The following is a 20,446-nucleotide window of genomic DNA, read 5'->3' as shown; positions in this document are numbered from 1 at the left end:
GACAATAGTTTTAGGTACAATTTAAAACATTTTTCAAGCGATTTAGTTTGGTTTTCAAGGTTCTGTTTATTGGATTCGTTTGAGGAGTTCACATAGAACTCGTAAATAAGTGTAAAATATTTTTTTCAATTACATAATACCAATATACGTCGAGTTTGAACGTTCGGAGGCGAGGAAAATATGATGACCGAAACAACAAAACCCAGTTAGGTTAAATCTTATTGAATATTTTTACTGACGGCAAAACATTTCCTGAATTTAATTTTTCGTTCTAAGTGATCTGCACTTGTCTGGGATATTACTGGAAGATTAATTCGGCTAATCGTGGTTAAACCACACGATATAAGATAATTCTTATGACAAAACTAGTTCGATTTATATGAAATTTACACGAAAGTAGCCGATATAAAAAAATAATCGTTCAAAGAGAAAGAATTTATTTACAATTTTGGTAAATTAAATTGAACGAAATCGAATATAACAAAACAGCTACGTACAATTTAACTTTCTATTGAATTAAAGTTATTCCATGCCACATGCTCTGCGGTGTAAGCAATTGCTCCGATCTCAGTTACGCATGCTCTGCGCGATATTGAAATAAGTTTTAATGGTTGCCACCATTCACAAACTTATTCAATAGCGGTGTTTTCGTTTAGAAGCGGATAGGTGTTCGACCAGTTTAAAGTCTAATGTTGTCATAATTTGAACACGTTACGAATATGTCTATACAGAAGTTAGACATTCATGTGATGTTGTTCCTGAATGCAGATTTATCGGATAATTAATGAGCTATTCAAAGTTCGATTTGTTCCAAGTTATAACGTCAATTTTACATAATAAAGCTGTTTAGCTTTGCTATTTACCCGAAAGTCTGATTTCCAAATAAAACGCTTTCTAAAAGTTATAAATTACGACCTTTAAATCAACATTAAAAAACAATTGTTGCGAATATATATATATGAATATGTACTAGATTTATTTGCTTAAAAAAATATGAATCGTAATATATTTCAATTGTTAAATGTAAACAAAATGGCTTCCAAACGACATTTCCGGCAATTTTTTTTTTTTACCTGACAAACACCGGCAAAGCTGCAGACGAAAACTAGTTTTATATCATCATTTGAAATATTTATATAAGTATATGACAAGTAATAAAAACATGCACCACTGAGTATTTACATAGTTAATTTGATAACAATTCACTGCACGGCGGTGACCATCGTAACAAAACTTGTCTGTATCGGATAAAATTCTACCGCGTATGTTAAAGCTCCGCATTGGGGTAAGGTGGGATACGCTCTAAAACCTCAAGACGTAAAGAGGTCTTAGCGTAGCCTGTCGATGTCTCTTTAATTTCACTAATTATATCTTATCGATGTCAACGTTCCCCGAGCGTCTGAACTACGGAAACATCTCTGATCTTGAAACTTATTATCGCGACAACTTAAGCATACCCTCACAGGACTCAGTCCGTATCCCTATTCCCTGGCCTAGAGTTTTATCGGCCAAATGTGGGCCGTAAACGTTCAGATGGTAATGCGATCGCGCCATAAAAACTTTTCATAGAAAAACTTAGGGGACCTCGAATAATGCTATCGAGACGACGCGACGGTTTGTTGCCCACTCGTATCAGTATTGAATTTTAATGGAACTGGTATATCGGTTTATTGCTTCCTCAAATTATATATGAGTTTCCTGTTCCATTCGGTTTCCGTTTAAAATACGTTGTAATCTCTATGTTTGTGATTATTTCAGTGAGTCACCAACTTTTGTGACCATTAACCATTTTAGATGATTACTGACACCGAAATTTTGTAACGAATATTGTGTTGTCAATGAACTAAATTATTTTAAAAATCTAAAGTACGTTTCGTTTTTTACAAGGAATGGTAGATTGATTTTGTAAGAAAAACACATAGTTTTTTTTGTTATATATATCAATCAATCAATCAACAGCCAATCGTTGTCCACTGCTGAACATAGGCCTCTCCCAAGTTGCGCCAAAGCTCCCTGTCCTCCACTTTCCGCATCCAGTTGGTGCCCGCCACCTTCTTAAGGTCGTCGGTCCACCTGGCTGGAGGGCGCCCTACGCTGCGCTTGCCGATTCGCGGTCTCCACTCTAGGACTCGTCTGCTCCAACGGCCATCGGTCCTACGACATACGTGACCAGCCCACTGCCACTTCAGCCTGCTAATTTTGCAAGCTATGTCGGTGACTCCGGTTCTTTTCCGGATAATCTCATTTCTGATCTTATCCTTCAAAGATACTCCGAGCATAGCTCGCTCCATAGCACGCTGAGCGACTTTGAATTTGTGGACTAGTCCCGCAGTTAGTGTCCACGTTTCGGCACCGTATGTCATGGCAGGTAAGACGCATTGGTCGAAGACTTTTGTCTTCAAACATTGCGGTATAGACGACTTGAGGACTTGACGAAGGTTGCCAAATGCTGCCCATCCCAAGCGAATTCTTCGATCGGCTTCCTTCTCGAAGTTGTTCCTACCGACTTGTATATTACTATTACTATTATATATATAGCAACAACTATTACAAATGAGCAAATAAATAAACTTTTTTAAGAGTTGCGATTATTCGTTTAAAATTTACTATAAGACTATATAAGCTGTCTAGTCAATCTAATCTCAATTAACGCTTTAGTTCGTCAACTAATATCAAGCTATGATCGGCCGGGTATATAATTTGCATAGCTAAAGAGGTCAAAATTTGGCGGTTGAGTTGGTTCACGTGTAGAGCACCCATTGAAGCGGTTAGCAATCAATGATAGGACCCGTATAGGCCGTGGAGATTATCTTAATAGCGTCGACGTTGAGCACGAATTATGTATTCGTAACGCACAATCGTGTTAAATGAGAAGCCAATCAGTGATGTTTAGGGTTGTCACTAATTTAAATAATTTAATTTTTTTTTGATTTAACGAATCCTTTTGTATTGCAAGTTATAAATGATTCACAAGGACATATCCTATTTATTTGGGGCCGGACCAGTGTGTTCCGTAACATGGAACGAAAAAGGATTTTGCGGGCTTTTACGACCGACAAAAATATTTAGTACAATATCGGCGTAGTATAAAACAAGAATTTCCGTTGCACCTCTTGCAATTTTTTCTACAGTTTCTAATATGGAAGTAAATATATAATTTTTCAGAACATATGAAGTGCAATTAATCAAATTTGTAATAATAAAACGCACATTTTTATCTAGTTATTATATATAATTTTGTGTGTACAGATAACCCTAACGCATAACCATTCAAACGGTTAACGGCAAGTTGTGACGTGACAACAAACCAAATGGATTTTCGTAAATACGTTACTAACGATCATGTCCAGATTGAATGTATTGAAATGTAGATATATCCACATTTTGTTGTTGTTTATAATAGGCAAGTGGACTGACAAATGGTCCACCTGACGGTAAGTGGTTACTGCCCATTGCCACTGGAGATATAAGAAAAAGTAACCATTCCTTACATCGCCAATGCGCCATCAATTTTGGAAACTAAGAAATTATGGCCCCTGTAATTACACTGGCTTACTCAGCCTTCAAACTGAAACTTGTGGTTGGTTTGTCCCTTTTTCACGCAGCAAAAAAGCAAAAAAAGATGGACTATACATTAGTGAAAACGCATAACGAGTAACATTGCGCTACACTGTTACAAAATAAAATAAAAACACGTAGAAATCCTTAAACACGATGTTTTAATTGGATCGGATACTACCCGCGGCAGCGCATGCGTTTAGAAATAACTGGCAAAATATGGATTGGACTCATAGCGATGATACCGTAACGATATTTCCATTTTCAAATCCGAATATATATAATAAAATATTCCGATCTCAAAAATAGGTAAAAATAAATTTGACCACTAATCCTTTTAAATTCACAACTGCCCAAACCGATACACACAATCAACTGCGACATGAGACAGGACGGCCAGAAATAAATAGACAGAGATACGGACACCGAAATACTACAACAAGGGTTCTCTATTTACAAGAATCCTGAAAATAATTTGATTGTATATTGGAGTTTACAAATAAATTGGATTTCTAAAATATATATGCATAATATGTTACGTAAACATGATAGCAGAATAGCAACCCATTTATCAATTTTTTAATAGGAACTTTTGACACGTTGCTTCGATCCCGGAGATTCCAGGTTGTGTATGGTTCTTATCTAGTAAAAGTCCCCGCGATAGAAGTCCTTGACACTAATCGGAGACGATTCGGGTTTTCACATACGCGCAATTCACACACGTCCCTCCCGTGCTGTCGGCTCGTCAGAACAGCGGCTTTTTAAAGGCGTGTGACTTCTCGACCGAAAATCGAGAGGTCGTAAGAGAGGCCGACTCTGAAATTCTGCTTGATACTTTTTTGTAGTGCAAATAAATGGATATAGGGCAAAAGACAATGATCCCACAGTCTAAAAGGAACAACATTTTTGGAAATTATAGAAAACAAAGCTTCTCAAGTCTTATGCAAGAATTCAGATACTACATAGAACCTACGATTATGCTCTACCTACAATAAATAACACCCAGGCATTATTATTCGAGGAGGTCATCAAGGGAATGAATATTCCCGCGTCTAATGGAGCCGTGCTTTCATTAAAACTTACATAATATGCCCGGTGCGCGCGTGAATAATTACAACACTCCTTTGGAATACGAATGAGACGCAATGGACGAAAACATTGCATTCTAAAGTTTAGTTTTGTAATAGGCTATAGAGTATTAAGTTTAAATTAATCCGGAGTTAGTACCTCTTGTATAATTATGTACATTAAAAAAAAAACTCAATTCATTTTAAAAGAAAAAACTAAAGCCAACATAAAATTTGTTTAACGAATGTTTAATTTAAAGACAATTTTCTCTCTTTCTATCATCATTAGTTTTCCATTCGAAAAAAGAAGACAAAGCCAACAAAGGCCAACAAAGTTTATAATTAAAACCGTTATTGTCAATATTTAAAATTTAAATTAAGAATTTATTTAAGACTAAAAAATTATGACAGTGTATATAAATAATATATTGCTTCCAAACGAAAAAATCATCACATTTTTTTATGAATTTATAAGGATTCTTAACAAATGAATAGTAGTCACTTACACCTCATATTTAAAGATAAAATAAGATTATTATATCACAAGTTTGTGTGTCTGTTTTTATGAGTATATTTGGTTCCCGATGATAGTAATAATGACGATTATATTAATAGTAATAATGACGAATGATAATCAATAATCGTGATTATACACATTCGTACAAAATGATAGCAAGTGTTAATTGCAAGCAATAATGTTTAAAAATAAACAATACGAACATTTGTTAGACGATCGCCATTCTCGATCTAATAATAATAATAAATAATCTCACCCGCACCCGATTACCGATCATGTCAAAAATTATCGCACCCGTGTTGGGGAGGACTAATATTAGGTTTAAGGAAAAAAAAAATTAGCCTATTTCAGATATATTAGCCTATTATATTCTTTACGTTGAAGCTTGCTTCATACCAAATTTCATCAAAATCGATCAATCAAGTGATACACACTTTCACGGCTAAACCTGACAAAATTACTTTTGCTTTTATAATATCAATATTAAAAATTGATGTATTCGTTATAAAATATCGTGTGAACGATGTCGTATGTATATAGATATGTAATATTATTAGAAATAAATATATTTTATTAAGTGTAAACAAAGGTGAAATAATCGTTTACCGTTACTATACATACAACTGTTCAAATATATAAAGAGTGAAAGAAAAGTCAGAGACCATACTATAATTTCATGTTCCACTCACATGACGAGGTGGCCGAGTGGTTAAGGCGTTGGACTGCTAATCCAATGTGCTCTGCACGCGTGGGTTCGAATCCCATCCTCGTCGAATATGTATTTTTGATCATTTAGTTTATTATAATGTAAATTAAATTTATTCAAAACAAATATTAATACAAACTATACTAAATCTAAATATATTTAGGAAAAAAATTCAATATGAAAAATACTGAAAAAAAAATAAGATCGCTCGATAAACTTTTTACAAAAAAAAGAAAAAAGGAAATCATTGACCGTCTTAGTCAGGGAATTAAAAATCATAAAAAAAACCTCCGAAAACTTCCATCCGATGGATGCGTCGGATGAAATTTTGCTACCAATCTGCAGTTAAGCAATGCGGTGAAAAATTTCTAGAAAATAACTTTTTACCAGCATTGGGAAACGGACTGTAACTTATTTGAAAACCATGCTGATTTTTTATTAATTCATTAAATTCTAAGGTTTATCTTTCTGCAGCACGTAACATCGTTCTGTTTTAATTTTTTTTTTCAAAGAACAGTCTAACGAGCAAACGTTTTAATAAATAGTTGTTATTCGATGTTGTCGTTGATTTCATTATGTATTCCATTTATTTAAAATGTAAATTTTATAATGTTTAATTACTACCCATTTTATTATTCAATGTACATTTTAAAATATAACTTCTTTATTCCGTTTGTCCATTTTTTTAATACAAATTATACATGTATAAAAACAACATTATATATGTATAAAATTACCAGTTAGGAGAATAATTAGTAATTAATAGAATGTGACACGGTAGGTGGCGTTGCTGACATCTTTATAATCAAGCTTTATTTTATTGTTAATTTTCTTAACAAATATGTTTTTATACCTTTAACATTGTAACATAGAAATTACGTTTTTATTAATGGTTTACTAATCCTTAATTGGTTAAAAAACTTGGTATCGAATCGTAATTTTTTTTGTTATAAAGTAAGACTTCACGAATTTCCGCTTAGATTAAAGGTTGACTCATAGAGAATGCCTTTAGGCATTAAGTCCGCTTTTTGTCATACTACTCAATGTAGTGGGTAAAAAGTTTTTAAATAAATAAATAAGACAAATTGGCTATTAGGTAGAAACGTATTTTAAAATCATACCGATAGTTCTCGAGATATGTGTTTAAGCAATAACTTTAACTTTATAATATTTAAGTCATAGTATATAAGTATATTTAAGTCGAGATGGCCCAGTGGTGAGACCGCGTGAATCTTAACCGATGAACGTGGGTTCAAACCCGGGCAAGCACCTCTGAATTTTCATGTGCTTAATTTCTGTTTATAATTCATCTCGTGCTTTTCGGTGAAGGAAAACATCGTGAGGAAACCTGCATGTGTCTAATTTCATCGAAATTCTGCCACATGTGTATTCCACCAACCCGCATTGGAGCAGCGTGGTGGAATAAGCTCCAAACCTTCTCCTCAAATAGGGAGAGGAGGCCTTAGCCCAGCAGTGGGACATTTACAGGCTGTTACTTTCTTTTTTATAATATTACTATTAGATAAAATTATCGTCGAAACTTTATAGTGCTTATTATTTAGTATTTTCTGCTTGAATAAATATTGCATTCACGCAATACTAAAACATAAACATGTAATGAACGGGCAAAACATTATGGAGATAACATAAAAATACGTTAAAGAACTTCGCTCAAGTCATTTCTAAGGGAATACGTTCAAACGTCGTGCGCGCAACCACGACCCGACTCCAGTAGGAAATGGCTTTGTTTCCGGTACAAGTCTATCCGACGCGGAATGAAATAAACGAATAATAAATACAGCTCGGCTTTTACTAGGTGGTAGGGCTTTATGCAAGACTGCCCGAGTAGGTACCACCCATTTATCACTTATTCAACCACCAAATAGCAATACTTAGTATTGTTGTGTTCCGGTTTAAATGTGTCTACAGTTATTAGATAACAGGCACAAAGGGTATTATCTTAGTTCAGAAGATTGGTGAAGTATTGACGTACGGGATTGTTAAGATTTCTTACAGTGCCAATCAAAGTCTATGGGCGATGGTGATCACGTACCATCACGTAGCCAATTTGCTAGCGCATATTAGAAATTGTTATAGTAAATCCTATGATATTAATTGAATCAAGCTAATATTAGTTATTATTCATTTTATTATTTACAAAATATCACACAACACTCAATAATAACTTATCGCATTATGCGGTATGTTTCTTTAAGGTTTCAATAATCTGTGGCTTAGTCACATATAACAAATTTTGATATATATTCACGTTGTATTTTATCACAGACGATTTATTCCGGAACAACGTTGACACGATTATGCTACGTTCTTGAGGAGTGAAACGGTTCATGCTTATTTTGTGTGTATTTTACATTTGTTTATTGAGCAACTTCCAATACAAGGATGGCAGGAGACGACATTTAAAAAAAAAACGTATTTTCTATTTTCTTGTTATTAATTTTTACGTTAATTAAATTATTGTTTTAAATCTGTTTCAATTCTGAACGCTATATATATATATATTATTTTACTAACGTTTTTATATTGTAGAATAGACAAGGGAAAAAATTTACGCGAGACGCACCTTTGACATAGAATGGAATTGCGTTCCGTGACCAAACTGGTTTTTATTACGAGTAAAATACGTACAGAGGTTTTGTAGCGTTACAATATATTTGATGAAATTGATTCTTAAAGATATCAGGGCTATTCTGTAGGAACAAACTCGAAACTTATCGCAGAAAACGGTCGTGAAATGTCAGATGTGATAAGGGACATTGACCATAAAAATTACAACATGTCAACGCATCAAAAAAGTATATCATTGTAAAAGTGACTTGTCAAAATTTCACGAGTGTATAATGAAGTGAGTTCTTGCAGAATACCACTGCTGATATTTATCATAAAGAACACTATTAAATTAATTTCAATATTTATGTAGCATATAACTTTCTTTGAAACATTTAACACAAGCTGTATTATAACGGAGAGCTTAACTGTATAAGGGATTTCGTCCAGCCAGCATGTAAATAAAACGAGTGAAATATTGATTACGGCAATGTCTATATTATCTGTATACATATTTATACAGTGTGGACAAGGAATCTGTTTACCGCTCTTCCAAAATATAATATTTAGAATTTCCAATGTAAATATAAAATCCAATAATGAATATCGCCCATCGATCGAATCGAACGTAAATTATAGCTAATAATTAACATAACAGAAATTAAACTTGACAGAAATAATTATTGCTATCAATTGACAAATGTACTATTGTCGAATTATGAACTAAAAAGGTAACACGACCTTAACTATACCAAATCTCATATCCTTCCGTGCGCGCAATATTCATAAAAAGCGATACAAAGTTTTTTTTTTCACGTATTAATATGTTGATTGCGTAATATTATAAACGATATTGCAACAAACAATTATATTTCTGCAAGTGAAAAAAATCGGACTCAAAATCACTAGGGCTTTGTGCAAGCTCGTCTGGGTAGGTACCAACCACTCATCGGATATACTAAAGCAAAACAGCAGTACTTGGTATAGTTGTGTTCCGGTTTGAAGGGTGAGGGAGCCAGTGTAATTACAGGCACAAGGGACATAACATCTTAGTTCCCAAGGTTGGTGGCGCATTGGCGATGTAAGCGATGGTTAACATTTCTTACAATGACAATGTCTATGTTTGGTGACAACTTACCATCAGGTGGTCCATATGCTCGTCCGCCTGACTATATTATAAAAGAAAAATAAATAATTCAAGGTTTAACAATTACATGTGATTGCGATTACAACCGGAACGAACATTGACTGTTCAATGAGTTGAATACGTAATTTATAATTGTCGTATTACTGTTGGTCTAGTGGCTATTTCATACGGCTGATGATTCTGAGGTCCAGGATTCAATCTACAGGCGGAGAGTATTTTTTTCTTTTTGACCAACATTATTCATTATTTGTATTTCAGTTAGCAGCATCCGCTTAAATGAAACAATATTTAAATATCACAAAATATTCTTAATTCATTATATGTTTCGATTCAATGAAATTTTTTTGCTCGTATAACATTCCACATTTCAAACATTTGTAAATTAACAATTCCAAAGTTTTATAACAGCTTAATTAAATTAATAATATTAAAATTTCGAAAACAAAAATAATAAGCAAACATTTTTAAATATAAATTTGAAACTTATAATTCTTACATAGAAATCGGTGTTCACTATAAAATAAAACAAAAAATTTTGGTTTGAAGCTAAAAAGTGCGTGCGAACAATTCTCTAGACAACGCCTCCCCGCGGAAGGCTACTTAGGATAAATGAGTTAGATAAGGCAAGAAACCTTTTAAGTTATAAAGTCTAATTGCCTCTTGTTGTCTAAAGCCACTTATTATTTCATCGTGAGGCAAAAAGCAACATTCAAATTCGTTGTATTCCATTACCGGCAAAAAGTGTATTAATTTATTTTAAAAAAATAGTATATGAACTAATGAAATATTTTAATTTTTTGCCTATCAATAAATTTAAAATTGTTGGATAAAAATGTGTGTTGGTTCGCACTCGTTGATTTCCATCCGTAACCGTTACAGCCTGTGAATGTCCCACTGCTGGGCTAAAGGCCGCCTTTCCTCTTTTTGAGGAGAAGGTTTGAAACTTATTCCACCACGCTGCTCCAATGCGGATTGGTGGAATACACATGTGGCAGAATTTCAGTGAAATTAGACACATGCAGGTTTCCTCACGATGTTTTCCTTCACCGTAAAGTACGAGATGAATTATAATCACAAATTATGCACATGAAAATTCAGTGGTGCTTGCCCGGGTTTGAACCCACGATCATCGGTTAAGATTCACGCGTTCTTACCACTGGGCCATCTCGGATTTCCATCAAATGACATACATTTCATTATATATATATATATGACTACATATTTCATATGAAAAACAGTGTAAATGAGTTTATTTCGAGATCCTTTCAGTAGAATCTACATTCCGAAATCCGAAGTTCCGATTCTACTTAAATAATAAACACTTTGTTATTTGATTTTGATTAGACGAGTATTATATATTTTTTATATATTTACCGATTCAGAGTCGGCTAGACCGATTTCAATGATTTAAAATTTATCTTTCTTCTCTCTTCATGTTATGTATGTACATATGTATGTTTGATTATAGTCTGTTGAAGATAATATAGTGAAACAAAAGAGCGATCATTAAATAATAAATTCGTACGAAATTGGTAATTCTGATGAATACTTTATGATAACGCAGTTACGGAGGGAAATCGCTGTGACGTAATAACTGTAAATTTAACGTTTACGGCCCAAGTTTGTCTGATTCGTATTTTATGTATTAAAATATTCGTCAAAATATAGTTCGATTCCCCAACGTGTCCTTTATATACTAATAAATCACTTTATAAACTTACTGGTGGTAGAGCTTCGTGCAAGCTCGTCTGGGTAGATACCACCCACTCATCAGATATTCTACCGCAAAACAGCAGTACTTGGTATTGTTGTGTTCCGGTTTGAAGGGTGAGTGAGCCAGTGTAATTACAAGCACAAGGGACATATATATGATATTATATATATATATATATATATATATATATATATATGTTTATTATATATGTTTATTAATTGTATGAAATATATATATTTCATAAAATATATAATATTTTATTATTTATAAACGTTGTACAGCGGGTGATTAGTTAAACAATGCCGTATCTTCTTCTTTCGAATCTTAAATCAATAATGACAATTGTAGACGGAGACAATTAGAATTATTTAGTTTTTAATTTTATTGACATTTTTTCGTAATTTCGATTTAAACTAACTTGCAACTTTTCACAAAGCTTTAATTTTTTTTTAAAGTCTTGACATGTATGGCGTTATATAACATTAAATATAACTTATCAAAATTGTAAAACATTACGACGACTATAAACAGATAGGAGGGTAATCTTTCAACTTATATTTTCACGACTGCTGAACGATCTGTACGAATTGCCAGCGATGAAAAAATAATACAATGTTATCATGCTTTTTTACGACAATAACATTTTTAATAAAATACTATCGAGCTCGGCTTTACGACTGAAGATCATGAAGTTCCAGATTCAAATTGGTCTTGCGAGTAATTTTTTCCCGCTCTTGTTAGTTGCGAGATAGGAAAATATTATCGTACTATTACAGTGAAGAAAAAGATAATGTTTGTACACACGCTAAACTCCGTTGATAATGACCGGTATATCCGAAATTGGTCTGAAGGGCAACAGCGTGATTACAAAAATAAACTACAATGGATCGGAAAAGAACTTCGAATTTCGCTTTGCAAGGCGATACAAGATATTGGCATAATTTACTTACAAATAATCGGAATATTTTATAATTACTTTTGACATTTTGAAATGACATATTCCAAAAAGAGCCGAGATGAAGTACTAGTTAGAACGTGTGATAGTCAAAAAATGAGAGTTCAAATCTGGGCAAGCACTACTGACCTCCCATGTACTTAATATGTATTTATAATTTATCTCGGAGATTAAGAAACCCTACATGTTTATTCATAAGCTAGCAATATCAAATAAGTATGGTGGGATAAGCTCCAAACCATTTTAAAAGGAGAAGCCTTAGCCCAGCAGTAGGACATTTATAGATTGATTGTATAACCTCTGCTATACGCGATATAAATTCTAGATGTTTGAATTAAAATAACAATCAACTTCGGATGAGGAGAAACTCGCCGGAGAGGCTCGTCATTTTTTTTCATTTAATTGAAAAATCATGTTATTTAAATTGGATATGTATATTTATTTTCATGTGGAACGAGACTCGGGTCAGAATTAACATTTTTTTGTACTACCGCTTTTATTTGTGAAATGAAAGCTGTCCTGTATGCTATTTGTATTAAACATACTACCAAAATTCAACCAAATTTCGTGACTTTAATTTTTATTTAAAAAAAAAGCCGAAAACATCTATTGGTGAATGTCCGGAGTAAGACCGACTCGTACGCCGTGACGGCAAACGGCAAATGTGTGGCACATCATACACATACTACATACATATACATATTATAAAACAAAGTAATCCCGCCGCGTCTGTCTGTCTGTCTGAACGCAATGAACTCAAAAACTACCGATACCGATTTTCATACGGTTTTAACGAATGGACAAAGTGATTCTTGGAGGTTTAGGTATACTTAATTAATGTTTTTGGTAAATTGGCTGAAATGTGACGATGATTGCTAAATAAAAAGAAAGAGTTATAAATATATATATATATATATATATATATATATATATATATATAATACTGCGATATAAACGTTTTGTGTAGACCCTCGTTCAAACCGTGCTAAGCCGAGACCGGTACTATATAATATATTACTATATATTATAATTGTATGTAAAAATATATACTTATTGGTTTTTCTTATTTATAAATTCTTACGATGACTATAAATTTCGATGTTTCACGTCTGCCCGGCGTCCCGCAGCGGCCAAATTTTTATTTAATTAAAAACAAACTTTTTTATTTTCCAACTCCCACATGATATTGTATATTTAAAATTTCAAAGGCGAGTAAATTCATTTTTGTCAAAAGTGCAGCACCAAATTTATTTTCGATAGATCGTAAAAAAAACATTTGTTATTCTGTGATCCGAGTTAGTGCGACGTTGAATATTCAACTTGTCCAATATTTATAGTACGAGATACGAATATATTTGTATTGAAATATAGTTAAAAACACAATTCAGTTGTGGTTTCATCTGTGAGCAAATATATCATCGTTCAAATTTTTTCGATCAAAATTCAAATTGAATATGCTAATTCAGACGACGAATTGTTTTGGGTAAATTAAGAGAAGGATGTTCTCCTATTTCATTGCACATAATAAAATAAAACACATATACTACTACGCAATACATACATAATCACTATATTATTTTAAATTAAATATCACGCTTTCACGGCTAAGCCACTGAACAGAATTTGATGACATTTGTATGAAGCAAGCTTGAATCCCAAGGAACGACATCAGTAGGAGGTTACTTTTTTATAACAAAAACCTCGCCTCAACACGCGGGCGAATCTGCGGACGACAAATAGTATGAAAAAGTTATGAAAATCAGTCTGCATATCACCCTGTGCTAGGCTGGTCTTTTCTCATCTTGAGAAAAGATTTGGAGTTTATCCGAATACGCTAATCAAATGGGAGTGACGGTGCCGATGCTATCATACATATATCAGTTTTCCCTCAGTCACAAGTCACAGGTTCGATCCTGATTCCTTCGGGTATTCTCATCAACGCTTCTAGCAGAGCACTACGCTTAATTAGACAAGTAAATATAAATATAAATAGAAATATTAGAAATTTCTTTAAATGAGGAATTATAATATATCGATTATTTTGATTATATAAATTAATAATTTGACGTGCAATAAATATATTTTATTGTAGTTATAGTAAATTTAAAAAAAAACATACACTGGCCTCCAAAAAAATCGACCCACCTACATTTTTTGGAAAAAAGCTAGAAAAAAGGTTTTAAACTACCACATATTTATATTTTTAAGATTGATAATGAAAAAATGCAATTGTAGGATTGTACAAAAACAGAAATAGTGCGCAAAAAATAGGTTTTTAGGTAAATATGTGACAAAACACGAAAACACAAAATTTTACGCAATTTTATTTTTTTGTGTACAAAACGATTATGCCGTTTGTTTTTAAATTTGGGTCCCTAAATCTTACTTTAATATACTAATTTAATACTTTAATAGGGAGTGTTTCCTCCTCTTGACCTAATCACTGCCTGCATACGCCTATTAAGTGACCTGATTAGCTTTTTAATGTCTTCCTGTGGGGTCCGTTGCCATTCTTCAGTTAGGGCAGCTTCCAGTTGATTCAGGGTTTCTGGAATTGGATTTCGTGCTCGAACCGTACGTTTTAGCTGGTCCCAGAGGTGCTCTATCGGGTTTAAGTCCGGACTATTGGCTGGCCACTGCATAACTGGAATTTCGACTTCCCCGAGATAGTCTTTAACAATTCTAGCGACGTGAGGTCGTGCGTTGTCGTGCATAAGTTGGAAATTATCCCCAATATATCCAGCGTAAGGCATCACATGAGGCTCCAGAATGTCCGTTATGTAAGTTTCAGCATTAACAGCACGATTACGGAAAAAAACCAGCTCTGTGCGTCCCGTCAAAGAAATACCTCCCCAAAACATTGTAGAGCCTCCACCAAATCGGACTGTTTCTCGAATGCAACACTGAGAGTAGCGTTCTCCTGGCCTTCGCATGATGTTACGTCGTCCATCAGAGCCTACTAGAGACATTCGGCTTTCATCACTGAATAATACTGTCTCCCATTGGTCCAGTGTCCAATCGACGTGCTACCTAGCAAACTGTAGTCTTGCTTGTCGATGAGATGCTGTGAGTTTTGGTCCTGTTGCTGGCTTGTGAGGGGTTAAGTTTTGCTCTCGAAGTCTTCTTCTTACAGTATTTTCACTCACAGACACTCCACGACTTTCTCGGAGTCTACCTTGAACTTGGTTTCTTAAAGACGTCAAACCAATAAAACGGTAATCGGTCGGGTTCGTGACACGCCCCCTGCCAGATCCTGGTCTCCGGCGATACTCCCCAGTCTCCAAGTAGCGTTTGTACACTCTTCGCACCGCTGAACGACTTAATTTTAGTGTTCTAGCCACATTTCGCTGACTTAACCCCTCATAAATAAGAGCTACGACTTGAGCAGCTTCTGCTTCAGTAGTATCCATTTTTTATGTTTAAACTTATTAAAATTATTGTTTCAACAAAGTTTCATACACTTAATCAATAATAAACATCGAACCGAGATGACTCCGCGTTAAGAACTGGAAATAAACTAACCATGCACTTTGTGCACAAAGTAACGTTTTCTTATCAATACTTTAAAAATATTCCAAATATCCTCAATAACACTTACAACTCCTCCAAATCAATATCAAGTGGGTAATAAAATGTTAAATGTATAACAACTTTGACAACAACTTAGATAACAACTTTGTAAGTAAAAAAATACGGGTGGGTCGATTTTTTTGGCGGCCAGTGTATTACTCAAAAAAAAACATCATTGATATTCAATTTATAAGGATCAGAATAAAATCCCTTTAGAGCAATAGCGTACTGACGTGTAATGGCCGTTCCACGGAATTTAATATAACACAAATTATCACATGATTAACGGCGCTGATATTATCGAAATTGCTTTTAAAACCATCGTGTAAATAAATGTACGAGATAGTGGTGTCCGATAGACTTCGTTATCAGCAGTATAATTAAAACTTACGGATAATTTTCGATACGAGTGCGATTAAAACGCCGAGAGGCGATTAAGTTTGTCAAGGGAAATTACCGGTTTGCATGCGATACCAATTTACACATGAAAACATCACACCAGATCCGACCTGTTTATTTAAATTATTATTTTAAAATCTTAAATATACGACATAAATAATAACAATAATGACTTATTCAGAACATTTAGCTTATACTAGTATCTAACAATAATATGATAAAAACTTTTAATAGCAGCCTAGAAAATGGAACTGTGTATACTCCCGTGCTTCAGAAAGCACGTAAAGCCGTTGGTCCTGCGCGTGAACTCTTAACTGTCGTATCCATTACGGGGAGTAGAGAATGTATCTGTGTTTGCGCACACACTCATGCACTATAATATGTGCCGCACAGTTGGCTAGTCTCCCTTGAGATTGGCAGCTGGAGCTGAAATCGGCCAGGACATTATCATAATCATTTTTCTTAAGCATCGACTCTATGAAATCCGATTAGCCTATCAATACAACAATGTAACCGTAAAAAATATTGCCTTCATAACATTACCGATATTAAATACAAAAGTTACATCACAGAATAAAGTATTTATAAAAAGAATAAAATTCCTTAAAAAAAAAGCCTCACTACATCCATTTACGGGTAAATGAATTGATCGAAATAGATATAATCTATGCAATTAATACCGACACTTAATCATTACTAAAACGGGTCAGATCAATCGATTATCGACTCTATACCATTGTAATTATGTATATACTGCTTTACATAAGCACGTGGAGCATGTTTTAGGTGAATATCAAATGGTCGCATGTTTTCGCTCCAATGTTGCGTTCGATTCAGCATGTGTTTGTTCACACGATACGATACTGTAGCTTTGAATAAATAATAAAACGTTTCCGGTAACCTATACGTGCGAATAATAGAGAGAATTAAAATGTTAGGGCGTATGGTTGAATTATAAATTTATTACCAAAATACTTTTTCTATAAAAGCGTATTTTCCCCTGAACGAGATCGTATTTCATTATATTTTGAAACGTTATAAATAACATTTTCGCTTGAAAGGGAATTTTTCTTTTACTTGAACGTATTTTCTTGTAACAAGTTAAGAGTTTAATTTAATTCTCGCGTAATAAATCTTAGTCACAGATAAAAAATGTACATGTAAGTATGTGTAATTTATTTTATTCAAATTTTAATTTAACTAGTCAGTTTCATTGACGTATAATACATAAAATAACGAGAGCCAAATTATAATACCTATTCCAATCAAAGAAGTCGTAAAGGCAGATAAATAATTTTCATCTTAAATATCTATTATATTCGATATGGATTCGTGAAAAAATGGCGTTTTGACAGTTAAGTTTCTGTAACTTTAAAAGTAAATTAAAGAGGATATAACTAATCAAGTGGAATAGTGTTGTATAGCAAAAAAACGTATATTTATTAAGTGTTATTTGCAATGCATGATATGGTAGAGCTGTTAGTAAATAGCATGAAATATGTAAATTTAAAATTTCTTTGGTTTTATCTATATAGTAAGTATATAAACATTCCTGGTATCTGAATTGTTGTCACCGAAAACAATAAAAAATTAAGACATTCGCTATTTAAACAGTTGGATCTTACAGTAATAGAGCAATAAAAAATATATATTACATAAGCTGTTGAGAGGTAGGTTAGTTATTTTTATACGTATGTATTTTATTTATATCCTCAATGAAAGATAGATTCTAGAATTCAGTTAATATGCACAAATATACCAAAGCAAGCCTAAGCTATGGTACGAAACGCGGTTGAAACTATCTTTGAATATATTTCGATTAAATTTAAATCGTCGAAACGGATTGGTTTCCACGACGTAGATAGGACAGATTTTTATCACTTAGGTGACAAAATCTATAAAATACTATTCGATTATCATCCAACAATAATAATGTCCTCCAGACCGGTTTCGGCCACGGCGGCCAATCTCAAGAGAGATTAACCAACTACGCAGGAGATATTATAGTGCACAAGTGTGTGCGCAAACACAGGTGCACTCTCTATTCCCTAACTCTCATAATCCGATGGGACGGCAATCCGACACGACCGGAAAGAGTTCAGGCGCAGGACCAACGGCTTTACGTGCTTTCCGAGGCACGGGAGTGTACACACTTCCAACTTCAACACTCCGGGCTGCTACTGAGAATTTTTCTGACAGAAAAACCCAATAACTTTTTATTGGCCCGACCTGGGAATTGAACCCAGGATCTCCGGGTCTGCGGCCTTATATCAAGCCACTAGATCAACGAGGCAGTCTATCATCCAATACATACAATATACATGAATATCTTCTACACTGATAAATTTATAACAACAAATTTCCGATTGCGAAAATTCAATACAGGATGTGTTGAGTTTTCCTGGAGCAAGTCATCGTCTCTATAATAAGATTCCGTAGATATATTTACCGTAGGCCGACCGATAATATGTAAAAACAATGTTGATAAATAAGCTCATTACTAGATAAAATAATATAATTATGTATGATAAAAAGTATGGAGATAGTATTCATTATTTTTTGTAATAAATGATAATTTAATATGTATATAATTAACATACCAATGTAATTTTTTGATAAAGAGTGACCACTGAGTTTCTTGCCGGTTCTTCTCAGTATGTACATTCAGTTAGGTTTTAAATTTAATTTAATTCTGTTAACGTGACAGAGGTGATTCAAAGATTGCTTATAAAAGCCTACACGAATAAATACTGTACTGTTACTGTACTGTAAAGTTTCTGGTCGGTTTTCTTCGGATACACATTCCAATCTGCTTTACATTTAATAAACGTGATATACTTTTAAAATAACCATGACGTCATCGTTAACAGTACATAGACATGAAGCTACTTAGTACAGCATAGAGCATGGCATGGTGGGATTCACTAAAACTAAATTAGTTCTATTATTGTTTCATTTTGAATGTAAATACAATTACAAACAATTTCACATAACATCTTAGATCTCGTGAATTGTTGTAAGAGTGATTTATACTGACTGAAACGATAATGAAAATAGATTATATTGACCTCTAACTTTTAGGTTGCTCATTTGCCAATCACATAAAAATATATTCAAGTATATGACTGCCTATTTGGTCTAGTGGCTTGATATAAGGCCGCAGACCCGGAGGTCCTGGGTTCAATTCCCAGGTCGGGCCAATAAAAAGTTATTGGGTTTTTCTGTCAGAAAATTCTCAGTAGGCGCCCGGAGTGTGGAAGTTGGAAGTGTATACACTCCCGTGCTTCGGAAAGCACGTAAAGCCGTTGGTCCTGCGCCTGAACTCTTTCCAGTCGTGTCGGATTGCCGTCCCATCGGATTATGAGAGTCAGGGAATAGAGAGTGCACCTGTGTTTGCGCACACACTTGTGCATTATAATATCTCCTGCGTAGTTGGCTAATCTCTCTTGAGATTGGCCGCCGTGGCCGAAATAGGTCTGGAGGACATTATTATTATTATATTCAAGTAAAAATGACAATATTAAAATGCAAAGAAATGCTCTGTTATATACATATGCTTAGTGAGTAAAAAGTATTCATGTGAGAAAAACCTTCACAGAATAATTTCTCGAGCTAGAAGTTAATCCAACGAATAAGAAGCTTGGCACTTCTAACTCCATGCTTAGTACTATAATAAGGTTTATTAATATCTAAATGTTCAACATTAATTGAGATTCTTGCATTTAATCTATATATATACGAGCGTTAACACGCGGAATTGCTGGAATTCGGAATATGTTAGAACTATACATTCTATGTACGATTAAGTAAGCCTAAACGAGCTTCAGTATGTATCGGTATACACGAATAGACCAACTATTAATTAGTTTAGTTCATTATGCTACATCTGAATGTACACGTTGGAATTCATTAAGATTATTATAAAACTGAAATTGCACAGCTTAAAGATATGGTAAGAAAAGAGATATAATAATGTCCTCAAGACCGATTTCGGCCACGGCGGCCAACCTCGAGAGATTAACTAACTGCTCAGGACATATTATAGTGCACAAGTGTGTGCGCAGACACAGATGCACTCTCTATTCCCTGACTCTCATAATCCGATGGAACGGCAACTCGACACGATCGGAAAGAAGGCGCAGGATCAACGGTTTTACGTATTTTCCGAGACACGGGAGTGTCCACACTACCAATTTCCAGACTCCTTGCTGCTACTAAGAATTTTCGACGCAAAAACTCAAAAAC

The 20,446-nt window shown here is 34.0% G+C and overlaps 1 protein-coding gene, 1 long non-coding RNA gene and 1 other non-coding gene across 10 annotated transcripts in view; 1 reads left to right on the top strand and 2 right to left on the bottom strand.

The window, feature by feature from the left end:
* LOC126773458 (uncharacterized) overlaps positions 1–20,446 on the bottom strand; it is a 417,434-nt gene that overhangs the window by 199,901 nt on the left and 197,087 nt on the right. The gene's annotated exons all lie outside the window — the stretch shown is intronic.
* LOC126773327 (furin-like protease 2) overlaps positions 1–20,446 on the bottom strand; it is a 255,204-nt gene that overhangs the window by 57,077 nt on the left and 177,681 nt on the right. The window lies entirely within an intron of this gene.
* On the top strand, positions 5,834–5,915 carry Trnas-gcu (transfer RNA serine (anticodon GCU)). Its single transcript has one exon. It is a non-coding gene; the product is annotated as a tRNA-Ser (tRNA).

Source organism: Nymphalis io, chromosome 14 (assembly GCF_905147045.1).
Source record: "Nymphalis io chromosome 14, ilAglIoxx1.1, whole genome shotgun sequence".
In the NCBI taxonomy this organism is placed as follows: domain Eukaryota; kingdom Metazoa; phylum Arthropoda; class Insecta; order Lepidoptera; family Nymphalidae; genus Nymphalis; species Nymphalis io.
Note: the sequence above shows the minus strand (reverse complement) of the source record. Positions and strands in the feature narration are given on the sequence as shown.